Here is a 14,874-nt window from a genome sequence, read left to right on the forward strand (position 1 = left end):
CCGCATGCATAAGTGGGAACACCAATATTGCGCTTTTACTTACGTTTAATGACATGCCAATTGATTGAAGCCATACCTCAAGCATACTCAAGTATCTCTGCAATTTTTGGTATAAAGAATATATGTCGTTGTCGGTGGCGAACAATGCAATATCGTCTGCATAAACGTAAACTTGCACGTCGTGACTGGCTGGAATAGAGCTCATTAATATATTGAATAATATTGGAGATAGGACTGCTCCTTGGGGGACACCACGAGTCTGTTTGAACTTAGACGAAAAGCAGCCATCCTTAAAGCAATAAAATTCTCTAGATCTCAAAAATTCTGCCAACCACGCAATTATATAATTTGGGACATTATGATTCCGTAGTACATTCAGTAAAACTGTATGTTCTACGGAGTCATATGCTTTAGCTTTGTCTAATGTCACTAAAGCGGCATATTGTCTTCTTTTTATAGCGAGTTGTATGCGGCTCTCTAAATCAGCATGGGCACACCATATAGAGCAGTCAGCTCTGAAGCCTATTTGATTTGGATTTAATATTAAATTATCCGACATCCAGAAAGTAATTCTGTAATGTAGAACCCTCTCTATGAGTTTGACCATATTAGAAGTAAGAGAGATAGGTCTGATATTTTCTATGGAGTAACCTAATCCTTGTTTTTTAGGTATCGGGATTACTTTAGCTTGTTTCCAATCGTATGGTATCCAGGCGTTGTTTAGAGAATAGTTTATAATGCTTAGGAGATCAGAAGGAGATAGTTCGAATAAAACTTTTATCATATGCACTGTAATTCCATCAGGACCTGGAGCTGACACGGGTAAGTTTCGAATTACTTGAGCTAATTCAGGCAAAGTAACTTCATTAAAGTCTGACGTTAGGGCTGGTTTTTGTAAGTTATGTGACAAAGATGACATGAATCTACGCTCAAGGCCTTTCGCAATCTGATCTAGGGATTTTGTCATTTCATCAGATGATTGAGTTACACAATCAATATTAATTGGTGTTGGCAGAATTTTGCGATTTCGCATATATCTAAACAGCGCTTTTTTGTTTTTGGGATTTGAAAGGAAATCAAAGTGTTTCCTATCATAATCTTCTTTTGATTGAGCGACTGTGCTTTTAAATATAGCGGCGTAAAATTTGTAATCAGCCCAATTTTTGGGGGACTGGTTATAGAGTAGTTGCTTCCAAGCTGCTTTTCTTCGTCTGTAGTCTCGTGTACAGTCTGTATTCCACCAAGGACTATGAGAGGCTCCCTCAGCAGACTCAATAATAAATTCAGCCTCTTTGTATGATCGTTTGATTACAGCACAAATTTTCATAGGTTTGGATTCTTCGCGCTCTTCAGAATGGTGAGCCAAATGTGCTTTTAAATCATTTTTAAATTTATTGTAGTTCACGAACACTCGGATCTGAGAGCACGATGGTATTAACGGGCAAGCAATTTCAAATATTATTGGACAGTGACCACTGTTGGTGGCACAGTCCAAGGCTGCCCAAGATGAACTAGTGAGAGATGAACTTATGAAACTTAAATCTAAGGCTGAGCGCGATCGATTACAAACAAATGTAGGAGTTCTAGTGTTGAGACAAGTCATATTATTATCTGTTGACCAATTCCACAAGCGTTTGCCACATTGGTCTGTTCGAAAACCCCAGCACGTGTGATGGGAGTTGAAATCTCCCACAAGGTTTTATCCTTGCACCATGACGTCAACGCGGAATCCAAAGATCGAGTCTCTTGCACACCCGCAGGAAAGTATACATTTACTAAAGAGAATGGTAGGCAGCCCGGTAAGGTTACATCTAAGGCAAAAATTTCACTTTCAGGGGACATATGTTTGTATGAAATCTTCACCTTAAGACTAACTCTATTACTAATGAAGAAGGCTAAGCCGCCGCCTTTCGAGGGACGGTCCAATCGGAAAGATCGGAAGTTATTTATATGAAAAGGTTGATGCGTTGAAAGCCATGTTTCTTGTAGTGCAATAATATCCGGGGAGAATTTCGATGCCAAATACAATAAATCTGTTACGGAAGAGTGAATGGATCGGCAATTCCAATGAAGAATTTTGAGGAATCCTATGGTTGCGAAAGGATTGACTCAGTAACAGCCTTGCTTAAAATGTTGTCTTTTAAGAAATCGTTCTTTGTAAGGTTTTCTTTCAGGTATTTTTTGGTCTTTGAGTGAATAAGTGCAGTGGCTGTTTTCGACAAAGGGGATCTTGAACGTTTTAGCGATCGGGGGTCCATGTCCATTTCCTTTGAGCTTTGTGCCTCCTCATTGATGCTTTCACTGTGATTTTGTTTGCATCAACAGACGGACCAGCAATTTGATCATCTTGGGACATGAGTTTAGGAGCTACCTCTTCATTTGATGGTCGTGAACACTCAGTAGTTTGCGAAGTTATACTGATTGGTGCTGTTGTGCCGAATATCTGCGCCATCTGGGTAGCTAAGATTTGTGACAAGGACTCACAAATGTTTCCAGCTAGGCGCTCCATGGCCTTCTCCATTGCCCTTTCGACAGCATCGGCAATTGAAATTGAAAGAGACGCTTCCGTGGACATTGTATGACGGGCTGTGACAGCTGCGTACCCCTGTGTTCTAGCCTGCATTTCAGCTATGGCTTCTTGACGAGAACAACGTCTTCGCTCAACGATTTCTAGAATCTGTAGTTCTCGTGCCCTTGCTGAGCAATTCAAATAATCAGCAGAGTGGCCTTCACTGCAGAGGCAGCACTTTTCTTCTTTGTTGATGCATTGGCTGGAATTATGTTCCTCACCACAAACTCAGCATCTAGGAGCAGACCTACATCCTTTCATTGTGTGTCCGTAGCGCCAGCACTTTACACATTGGAGAGGACGAGGGGATAAAGGTTCCACTCGATAGATTAGGGGCCATGCCTTGATTTCTGTTGGCCTATCTGTCCCTGCAAATGTTACAATGACCAATTCAGTAGGAATTTTGTTTTTGTCTACCACACGTCCACACCGATAAATTGAAATAGCACCTGCTGGTGAAAACAACTCTAATATTTCTGTTGGTGACATGTTGACATCAACGCCACGCACAAGCCCTTTCACACACGCCAAGTGAGGTGGGATGAATGCCCTTACCGGAGTGGAGGCAAACGTGGAACACTTTAGAAGGTCTTGTACACAGGGCTGGTCTGGAGAAAAGCAAAGAATACCTCCTCTGCCGAACTGGCGGACCTCTGTAATATTCAGGAAATGGGCTGTCGCCGATCGCAGTTCCGCCTGAATCGCTTTCGGGTTCTGCATCCGTATGATGCCATCATTGGTTGGGACGATAGCCACGGGAACTGATTTGACGCCGTTACGCAGAAACAAGTCCACAGGTATATCCTGCGAGGGAATAGAGGCGGACCAGGGGAAAGCCCCGGGCCCTGGTGACGAAAATGGCATCTGTCTGGTCTGATTAGCCAGAAAGCACTTATTAAATAACAAATATGCTACAAAAACAGTTAACAAGCAAAAAAGAGTCAGTAACTACTCAATTCTTGGCCGCAACCCCCAGAGCCGAACACGCAGCACGAACGCCGTGGTCAGTTGAGCCGCTAGCCAACGCCATAAGCCTTCGATGTCTTCGGATCCTTCTTCTTCTACATCATTAATCTGGCCGCTACTTCTACCTCTTCTCTTGATCTCCCATGTGCGCTTCTTCCTTCTCTTTCACGAGCGTTACATCTATCTCTTAGGTGTGACTCTGAGGTGTTAAAAACTGCTGCTCAAATATGCTTTCCTCAGTTAACTGTATAGACTTCTGTGACATAAATGAAAGTTTTTTTGTCCGTTGAACATCATGTTTATGTCTGATAATATTGTAACTGTTTTAATAGACTCTCATCCATCGCCTGTAAATAAACACGCCTCATCCGTAACAATATACGTCTATATTTGCAATTGTAATCTACAAGCAGTATTTTTAGGGCTAAACATGGTGCGACTTTATTTTAAATTACATGACAAATTTGGCTACCTTTTCAAGCAATCTGAAGATTTGCTGGTGTCCGTTCAAATTAGTCATTGAAGTCTATATGGCTACGGACTGAAGTGTGCCGGAAGGAGGTCCACCAAATGTTGCCTCACTAATTCAAACAGCAATTCTATGGCTCGAGAGCCATACAATTGTCTACGTCTAATGTTTATTCAGGGAATCGCCTATACACAATTTTTCAGTTTTTCACCAGCCCTATCGGGAGCATCTTATTTGAGGCCCGGCAACTATGTCATAGTGTGCACTTCATAGAAGACCTAGATGCGAGCAACACAGCATTGAGCAACCAAAACCTTGTGCACAACGTGTTGGTTGATTACAACGCTGCCCATCCTTCCAGTGAACACATCGAGTGAGCTTCAAGTGTTGCTGCTGATGCCTTCACAAGAAATCGAGGGTAGAAGACAAAAGACAATTTTAAAATGCATATAACAATAGTGTAGTGTAGTATAGCAATATAAAATGTGTTACTGAAGATCATCCGCGTGTGAAGGGTTTCAGTGGACGCACTGAAACAGCGAGGCCACCTTGTTCTATTTAGTGCATTGGAGGAAAATATTGGTAAAGTAAGATGTATTAGTTTCTGTAATTACTTAATGTTTTGTAGGGCAGTAATTAGTCACTGTAGGCAATTACAATTTTGATTTAATTATATTTTTGTTTTTCAGTGATGCATAGAAGTCTGATTGCAGCACATATAAAATCGGCAATACAAATTAGGATTTTCTACAATCCTGAAGCTAATGTTTCCTTGTTTTCATGAGCTCACAACACTACTGATTAATAAGTTCAACAAATTTGCCTTCAATATGTTGTTTTACAACTTACAATTTTACAATGCGCTTTAGAAATGCTCCTATTTACATGTTGGTGTTTGCAGTTGCATACTATATTAGTATGATACTTAGCCCGAGCTCTTCCTTAAGGAAATGTTTTTCTGGGGACGCATTGTAAAACATTCCACTTCGGCGATAGTTCACCTTTCGCCTTCAGGCTCTCGCTGATTGGCTGTTTCAGCAAAATTGGATGAGCTGATTGGCTTGTTGAGCCCGACCTCATTCAATTTTGCTCAACCAGCCAATCAGCGCGTGCCTGAGGGCGAAAAGCGGAACTATCAGCCGAAGTGGAACGTTTCAGAACACGGCCCCTCGTTGTATATATTAACCAGAGGCCTTTTCTTAACAGTCCTTGAATTTGAATTTCCCAACTATAAATAGTCGTTAGCTAAATTTAGTTCCCACCTAGGATTATGTTATAAAAATAACTTTTTTAAAAATCAGATGCCTTTTGACCCAGTAATCATGATACGAAACTTCAACTCATACTGTGCACAAGAATGATTTATATCTGCCTTTTATACGAATGTTTCAAAACATCCTAAGCACGGTGTGCGCCAAAAGTGACATCACAGGAATCACAGGATCTCTGCCCTTTGAAGTTAGCCCAGCCTTCTTGTCCTGCGGGGCAGCGTGTATTCAGTGAGCCTGCATTATACTGTTCTGTACCATCACTTCTCTTGCAACCTAAAGCATCCTCCTCACTCTCTTCAGAACATGAATATGGTTCATGTGATATGGCTGGGATGGGGTAATTTGGCAATGCGGCCTCAGTGTATGCTTTATCTGGTGATTGGCACACGCATCACTAGCTTGACATCCCACAAGGTCACACATGATGTTCCTGTGAAGTTACCAGTGGTATGAAACACATGTCATTTGGCATGTGTTTGCAAGTGTTCAAGTGAAAGGAACCTATAATTTTTGGTTGTGTGCCTGAGGGGTTGAAGCTTTATACCTTGGATATTAGATTGGAATAGACATACAAAGAAAGAAAAGGGGGAAAATTGTCAGTACTCTTCAGTATTCTTGATCCCATCAGGCAGTTTCTTCCCTGACACGTTCATTCGCATGAACATAGTGAGTTCGAGACAAAAACACAACAACGTCAAATCATCGTTACTGTGAACTTCAGGGGACTGACATGTTTTGCTAGAACATTTATATTGTGCAACATATATTCATAATTGTTACACTTTCATGTCAGTTTTGCTCTTCGCTGCTGCTAACAATCTTTGTGAATTTCTTTCCATGTTTCTTTAGGACCTGAGGGAGAGTGACGTTCTGGGATCTGCTACACCTTTCTCTTCCCTGGTATGCAGTGAAAATAAATTGAAAGTTGAAATGAAATAAACAGACATACTTCTACCCTTGTGTTGTCACTGCTTGGTTGAAACCAAGTCGGCACTGCCCCTTCACGCAGTCGGCGTCGTTGTAGACCACCCCAAAAGCTAAATTGCTCGAAGTGGGCAGAGCACAGAGCATGACGTCTGGTTGCAGCAAAGCCTCTCAGACCCATGGCTTGAAGCCATTTTTGCAGGAGGATGGGATTGTCAATTGGAAACCTGTTTATTCAACACAAAAAGTGCAGAAAGTGGTAAGTCATCATCATCATCACCAGCCTATTTATATGTACAGTGCAGGACGAGGGCCTCTTCTAGTGGCCCTCGTCCAATCTTCTAGTGATTTCGTTCAATCTTCTAGTGATTTCCAATTACCCCAGTCTTGCGCTAGCTGATTCCAACTTGCGCATGCAAATTTCGTAATTTCATCACCTCACCAAAATTTCTGCCGACCTCGACTGCGCTTCCCTTCGCTTGACACCCCATTCGGTAACTCTAATAGTCCAACAGTTATATGCCGTATGCATTACATGGCCTGCCCAGTTCCTTTTTTTCTCTCTCTTAATATCAAGTGGAATATCGGCTTTCCCCATTTTCTCTCTGATCCACACTGCTCTCTTCCGGACTCTTACCAATGCACCTAACAACTTTCGTTCAGTCGCTCTTTGTGTGGTCAGTACGTAGATGGAAGTTTCTGCTTTGCTACAGCACTTTGGCTTCTTGTACATGCTGCTAGCATTAAAGCTGTTAAGTGTAGCTGCAGACATATGGTGGGTGTTTTAATAAGCTGCCAGTAATTTTTTTCTGCTCAGGTTGCAGAGTGCAATGGCAATACTCATTGACTGCTTGCATAAAGCATTTTGTTTTCTACATAGTTGCTCTTCTACTGGCTTGACAATCAAGTTTGAGGGCTTCATTACACATTACTCGTTTATGTGTTTATTGAAATGGTTGTTTCAGGACATTTGAGAACACAAACTTACTTGTGGTAGGAAAGGTTGCTGCTTCCTGGTTGTAGTCTGCTGTCGCAAAACGGGTAAGCGCAAAGCCACGACATAACAGCTGCTGCCGCGAGCTTTAGAAGAAGCGGTACGTCAACATAAAATATAGTGAAGCATGCTCGTAAGAGGCCACAAGCGTCCCAGCTAGCACTGCAGCAGATGTGTTTAAAGTACTCGAATACGTTCAGCAATCGTGACAGCCGATGCAGCCTTTCGAAAGAACGAGAGAGTTCGCAAGTGCATACCGTCTGCGAAAAAAGCTCACTTTTCCCGCGTACGCAGCGAGCAGGCGTCGTAGCAGACGACACTTGTAGCATTTCTTGCAAAGGCGCAACACTTTTCTCATAATACAAAATTTTTATTTCCATAAATATTTGATGAGTATTTTTTATATAAGCACATGCACGGTTGTTGTTGCTGTTGTGAAACTAAATCAATAATTATTAAATGACGCTAAATCAGGAACAGAATTGCAGAACGATGCATACCGTGGTGGTAAACCGTGCTTCAATCTCAAAGTCATACAAACTTTATACAATGTATTATACATTATATAAAACGCAACATAAATAAAATTAAATCTTGCACGAAAATGTTTTATACAGCTTCGTTTACTGCGCCGCAAGCAAACGCCACCAGTTTCAAGACAGAAGTAAATCCGAAGCCTGTACTTCCCATCATTCCCATGTAGGTTGAGGCGACGCTTAGGAGAACCCCCGTAGACACTAGCGCCACTTTTCCCTCTAGGGTATTTATTTAGAAACTCTATGTCAAGACCTAAAAGGCCTTGGTTCAACGGACGCGGGCGGCATTGCTTGCCAATGGTGCCCCGGAATAGGGGCTCCACCTAGTACTGTGAGGGGAGGAGGCCAATAGGGACCTTGCCCAATCACCTCTCTGCAATCAGTTTAATAAATGTTTTTCACCATCCCCACCTCCGAGCTCTCCATAGACTCTTGGAGTGTGTAGAGTCAAACGGATCACCGCCCATCGCTAAGCGCTCGCCTCCGGCAGGCCACCGCCTTCATCACCGGTCTCCTCGATGATCGGGTGAGACTACTGCTGCCTCTCATTCTCTTCCCTTCCTCGCATCTTTATCTCCCACTTCCCCTTCCATTGACGTTGCGGGCAAGAGCCCAGAGAGAGTCGGCGGCAGAGGCCGGCAGGGCTGCGCGCGTGCACCGCAGTGGGAGAGTAGTAGTAGTGGTTTATTAATGAAAATGACGACTATTTCTGCTGCCCCATAGGGAAGCAGAAATAGGCGTCATTTTTCTGCTGCCCAATAGGGAAGCAGAAATAGTGGTCATTTTTATTAATAAACCACTACTACTACTCTCCCACTGCGGTGCATGCGCGCAGTCCTGCCGGCCTCTGCCGCCGACTCTCTCTGGGCTCTCGCCCACCTCTCCCCTAACAGTGTCGACAACGGCTTTTAGCGTTCCGACACGTAGCCAGGGGTTTTGACAGCTGTTGTGTGCGGTCAGGCAAACAACGCGCACAACTGTTGTCGACGGCGTTTTGCCCGCGTTCGCACCGAACGCGCGCGGCGTTGGTGACGTGTTATGAAGAAGGTGCCAACCTTTGCCCTATGGCGGTGTACCGTAGCGACCATAAGCCCATGGTCCCTGTGGTCACTAAATAAATGCAACCCAGCAGATCATATGTATATATCATTCTTTAATAGTTCAAATAACCAAGTACACCATCACATCTTAATAGTCATAATTGGAAAAACATAATTCCCACCCTAGTACAGCTTCGCTGGTCTTCCATCTCCACCCCAGTGGAAGGGCTGACAGATTTTTTATATGTATTTTAAGAGCAAAATAAGTATGCCTTCTTCACTAATGGCAATGTCTGGTATTGATAGAAGAGATAGACTGAAATCGGGCAGCAAATTGTCGTCTTTGGTGAAAATAGATTGGAACTGAGCATTGAAAGCGTTTGTTATCTTTGAGCTGTTATGAGTTATGGAGCATCAATGTCAAAAGCCCGGGACGAACGTGACGACGGAGAAATCAATCGCCAAGATTTTTCTCGGGATGCCGAGATAGAGCGCGGTAGTAAGCACACTGTGGTAATTCTGCTTATCCCTCGAGACCTCACCTTGAAGTTTAACGGTTAAGGTTTTTTTTCCTTATCTTTATAAATGACATCGTTGATAGCATCCAAGTAAAAATTATACTTTACTGCAATGACTGACTGCATTATATACTACGAGGTTAAAACCCGGCTGACCAACCACTCCTACATAAAGCGTTTCAGAAAGTTGTGTCATGATGTGAATACTGGCAAATGTCTCTTAATCCTGAAAAAAAAAAAACTGCAGCTTTCTTTCGACCTGGAATGTTCATCGAGTTATCCAGGGGTTTATATTTTCTTCTTTTTTGACAATACCGGGCACAAAAATTCGAGGGCGCTTAAGCTTCGCTTTTAAGAGTGGAACGCGACAACTGCAGCTTAAGCAACCGTAATGGTTACCCGGAAACACTGGCGGTGAACGCTATGCACGAAGGCGAGCTTTCTGGTAGAAACGCGGCCTCTTGCGTGGGGCGATCCCGGAGATATTGCACAGCCGCACCAAAAAATTGCATAACTTTTAGGTTTCTGTTTTTGTTTCGTACTTTTAATATTTCAGTCTGAGAAGATTTAACATAAAAGGCATGCGCTAGCTGTGGCTGTTTTGTTTCATGACATTTGTTTGTGGATTGTCATTCTCAAAATTCCGAGGAATAGCTTAGCCAAGAATCATGACAAGGTATGAGCAACATTAATGATAGAACATATACATGTACCTAAATATATTCGGAGGGCCTGCGTGGTTGGGGATGATTTTATCCGCCACCCGCCGACATCGCACGCCGGATTTTCTGCGACACGGCGCCCTTAGCGCTATCGCGTTAAAACGGTCCATGCATTCCTTAATATATTTTCAATGGTCCCAGGTATTGTTTCACTAGCATCACTGCTTGCAAACGTGTCAAATTGAAAAGACAACATGTCTATTATAGAAACATCATGTGCCCTGGGAAAGTTTGGAAAATAACACATTCTTCGATGCGCGTTCATGGGTACACCGGCAAGTTTTAGTAATACCATTTGATGATCAGAGATGCCAGGATGAATTTCACATGTAGCATAAAATGCGGGAAAGCCGCGAAGAAAAAACAAGTGAAGTATAGATCTAGTTTGACATTGTATCGTACTGAAGTCATCAACAAATGACACTATATTTTTCGTAGAAGCTAGAGAGACGGCTGAATCATTTTGATGCCCTCAGAAAATACGGGAATAATCGACAGTGGTCGGTAGTTAGAAGTGTTTTGCTTATCTACTTTGTAATATAGTGTTATTAGACGCACCACTTGCATTTCCATAAGGAATAGTCAGTTGAAATGGAAAGAAATATGTGCGTAACAATCTTCATTACGTTATAAACAACGTATGCAGGACACGATAAGAGACTCCCCAGGGAGATCCCGGTACTTACCGGATGACGAAGGCACTCCTCAAAATGTCACTAGTACTCAACCACTCGTGTTAAAAAAGATTATTTCGTTGGATTATCAGACGGAAGAAAGTGCTACTTGCCTACTTCCATTAGATTCTTAGAAAAAAATACCTTTTTTGGCATTACACTTGATAACGACATGGGTGGTCAAAAGGTTTCGTTTTGGGTCGACTCAGCGCCGCGCGCGCTTTCAAGTTTCAGTAGTTCCCATAACGCGTAGTGCTGCGCTGGTGTTGCTGGCTCGCTAAACTCGCACTTGAATGTGCTAGCAGCAGAGAATGCCACGTCTATGTGATGTCGCGGAATGCCCGAACGGTCCGCGCGACGGCACGTCCAGACGGTGACCAGCTTCGTCGTCCGACGTCGCATTGCTGGAGTCCTCGCTGCTTTCGCGCTCGGAAGAGCCGGTGTCGAGGCCGCCGTCGTAATAGGCAAGGACGCCGACAGCGCGAGCCCTCAGCAGGATGTCACGCTCATCGGAGCTTAAATCGCTGAAATCGAGCCTAGCATCGCGAGCTAATGCGTCGTTGTCAGGGTCGTCAACTATTTGGCCCATTGCGACTACCATCGGCTCTGTCTTGGCTCTAATTCTGGCCGCGCGTTTGCGCAAAAAAAAGCCATAGCGCTTTCTGTGGGCGCCGTTTTACTAGAGTGTACTAGTTTTGGGGGAGTGCGTCCAACTACAGTGCCTAGAATATAGTCCAAAGTAGGCTCCCCGCTGAGGCTTTTTTTATTGAAAAGTTGGTGGCGCCACCGTCGCTTTCTCCCGAACGAGCGGCCTCGCACGCTGGCCGGACGCTTGTCGCGTCGGAGACCCTATCACAGCTGCATGGAGCTTTGACAGGCGGATACACCGTGGCGGCAACACTGCCCTATTGAAAATCCCAGCATTGCCCATCATTAGTTTTATGCTGGGCATGCCGGGAAACGTGCTGGACATGCTGGATAAGTTTCTGGGCATGATGCGATTCATTGTGGGTATGCTGGGTGGATGGTGGGCGATATAGATGGTGCTGGGTAGATGCTGGGTAGACGGTGGAATACCTACTGGGTGACTCGTCTCAATGGTGGGTGTACTGGGTGGACGGTGGAATACATACTGGGCGACCTGTGCAGATGATGGGTGAATGATGGGTGTACTGGTTCGATGGTGGGTGAATGGTGTGCGTGCTGGGTGAATGGTGGGTGTACTGGGTGGATGGTGGGAGGACAATGGGTGACTATATAGAAGGTGTTTCAGCGGACACTTTCAAAAATGTCAAAGGTTGCCTGTGGTAGATAGCACAATTCTAGTTAATGAGCTGGTCCACTCGAAGAGGCGGAGATTACTTGCAAAAAATAAATGCATAATCAACAATACAATTAAGAAAAAATCACTAATTAAGTTTCTAACTAATTGCCAATTGTCCCATATTCCAATTTACAAATTCTAGCCGTTGAGTTCGCAAGGCGGATCCACGAATTATCTGGATGACACCAGTTTGGAGATAATAATGATTAAGATATAAATGTTTTCGTTGCCTGTGGCAAATCGAACAATTCCAGTTCATGATCTAGTCTACTCGAAGAGGCGGACATATACTTGCACAAAAAATTCAAATCTTCTGTTCAAGTATCGGTGTTACACTTTAAGCAGTTAAATCAACATTGGAAGTGGTTTATTTTCTACCATCAGTTAGATTGAACTTGTTCAGTCACACCTTCTTTGGAACTTCATCATGTTAAGCTCAATGTTCTTGCCAGCATCCAAATTTTGAGAGTGATGCCTGGTGATGATAGCGAGCTTAGGACATCACCAGAAACACTTGCAGGAAAATACACTTGGGTTTCTCATGCAGGAAAATAGCACGTCTCTCCTTATTTCATAAGATTTACTACCATAACCCTCGTCTTAAGCAAGAATTACTTTCCCATCCTTCATTCATAGCATCTCGTATCGACCATCTTCATGAAGTGTTTGTTCCTCATTGTCACACTAACCAACCGTTTCATTCTTTCGTTCCTCAAACTTGTAATGATTGGAGCCACTTGCCCACCTCCACTGTATCTATTACAATCCCAGTGACCTTAAAGATGCGTTTGAATATGTTCCATGACATTTGCAGTGTGTTTTTTGGTACAAATAAATGTAGCCATGTGCTCGGTATCAGGTAGGTTTCAACCGGTGCACACTTCCTCGGGTGCTTCGCCTACTGCTCAGTGCACTTAACGACGTAATGTGGCGCACAGGCACAGTAACAAAAGAAAACACACAGACACACGTCGTGTGTTTGTGTGTTTTATTTTGTGACGGCGCCGCCGGGCTACATTATGTCGTCAAGCAAACACCAACTTGTCCAACAACAAGTTCTGCTCTGTGCAGGTTATCCCCCAATATGATCGTGCAACCTTGGTCACTTGTTGCAATGTATCACTCGTTGCAACTAATGCATTTATTGTCTTCATAGCAGCACGAGAGAGTAAATTTCCCTCTGCACCGCCAAATTTATGTGATGACTGTATTCAAACAAAATGCGAGATGTGGGAACAATACCGAATGGCGACGTATAGACAGTAGCACAATACATGGGAGTCAATGGGATTTAGGTCAGGGCCGCAAAACGCTACGTAGCAGCCCGGGAAATGCAACGGTGAGGAACATATCAACAGAGGTTCACTCTACTTATCTAAACTGTTCCTCTGCTCTCAAAAAAAATTTCATTGCTGCGGCCTTATACACTAAAACCTTGATATAATGAAGTCACATCTGACACAAAAATAGCTTCGCTACATCCGATAATCGTTATAAACATATGTCTGTTACACTGTAATAGCAGCAAGACATTTTTATTTACTTCGTTATATCTGATACTTCATTACACCTGTGTTCGTTATATTCAGGTTCGACTGTACCTGTACCGATTCCACCCATTTTAGGAGATCACTTGTTAGCTTGCAACACACAAATCTTGTGATGGGTGCTTTAAAGTCTTGATATGCACAGTTCATATACCGCCCTTTATGAAAAAGTAATCTGTGAAATGCAGGTGTCGTAAAATGAGGAACAAAGAAAGAAGAAAATATGGTGCACCATGTATTTGGATGATGTTGGTGCTCTTCTGGTTGAGCACGACGTAAAACTCCCGCTTGTCCGACACCTTGCCAACCACCCACCACTCTGTGGTCGTTTTGGCCGTCATCTCGCCAGCGTCCTCGATCCTGCATTGGTGGGATTTACTGGTAACGTGCTTCAAGTTCCGCAAGCAAAGATAGAATGCTAGGAGTAAGGTTAAACTGAGTCCAGCTATAGAGGTTGGAATCAGTACGCTTCTAGCTACTTCGTTTTGGTAATATGCAAAATATAAATGTGCTAAAAGCTGACAAAACTTAAAAGCAAAAATATATAATAAAAAATTTGGACGACGCTTAAGCTTCGCCTTTAAGAGTGGAACGCGATAGCATTCAAAGATCCCTGACTGTCAGGCTTCCCGGCAACTGCAGCTTTCTATTTTATCCAACTGTGCCTCCGCATGCAGCTGCTGAGCAGGCGAGCGCCATCTGGATGGTACTTTTTGCAAGGAGCAAACCGCGGCATGCCGCTGTACGAGTGGTAGAAATGCTGGAAAAGGGGCTTGTGTTTGAGTTTCCTCATAACAGAATTATGTTATCTCATACATTCATATTACAATTCGACGCTATCATGCCTTTAGGTTGTGGTTAAGTCGTACTTTACGGTTTTTCTGACGCATTTTACTTTGAGAAATTCAATTAGTTCACCAACGCCTCTGCGCCACGTGGCGGGCCTGCGTGGTCGGGGTGGTTCGGGATGATTTACTTGGCCACAGACGCAGACACAGGACATTTCTGCGACAAAGGACATTTAACGCTATCGCGTTAAAATTAAACTAACACCTTTGTTTGTGCAATCACTAACACATATGAGAGAAAAGAAAGAAAACAACTATGAACACAAGTCACTGTGCATAAAATCATCCCTAGTGTCTTGAGTGATGCAACAAGATGAAAACTACCGACAGAAATGTATACACAAGAAGGAGCACAAATAATAAATGCTGGTGCACACTTCCTGACTTTATCGATGACGTAAAACCAATTTGGCACATTGGTCAAATGGGGCAGTGTATAAACCAGAGGATCAGGGAAAAAGAAAAACAATGT

General features: G+C 43.4%; 1 pseudogene; it reads right to left on the reverse strand.

Annotated features, from left to right (window-relative positions):
* The window catches only part of LOC125945793 (uncharacterized), a 66,213-nt pseudogene that overhangs the window by 21,221 nt on the left and 30,118 nt on the right, over window positions 1-14,874 (reverse strand).

Source organism: Dermacentor silvarum, chromosome 5 (genome assembly GCF_013339745.2).
Source record: "Dermacentor silvarum isolate Dsil-2018 chromosome 5, BIME_Dsil_1.4, whole genome shotgun sequence".
In the NCBI taxonomy this organism is placed as follows: Eukaryota; Metazoa; Arthropoda; class Arachnida; order Ixodida; family Ixodidae; genus Dermacentor; species Dermacentor silvarum.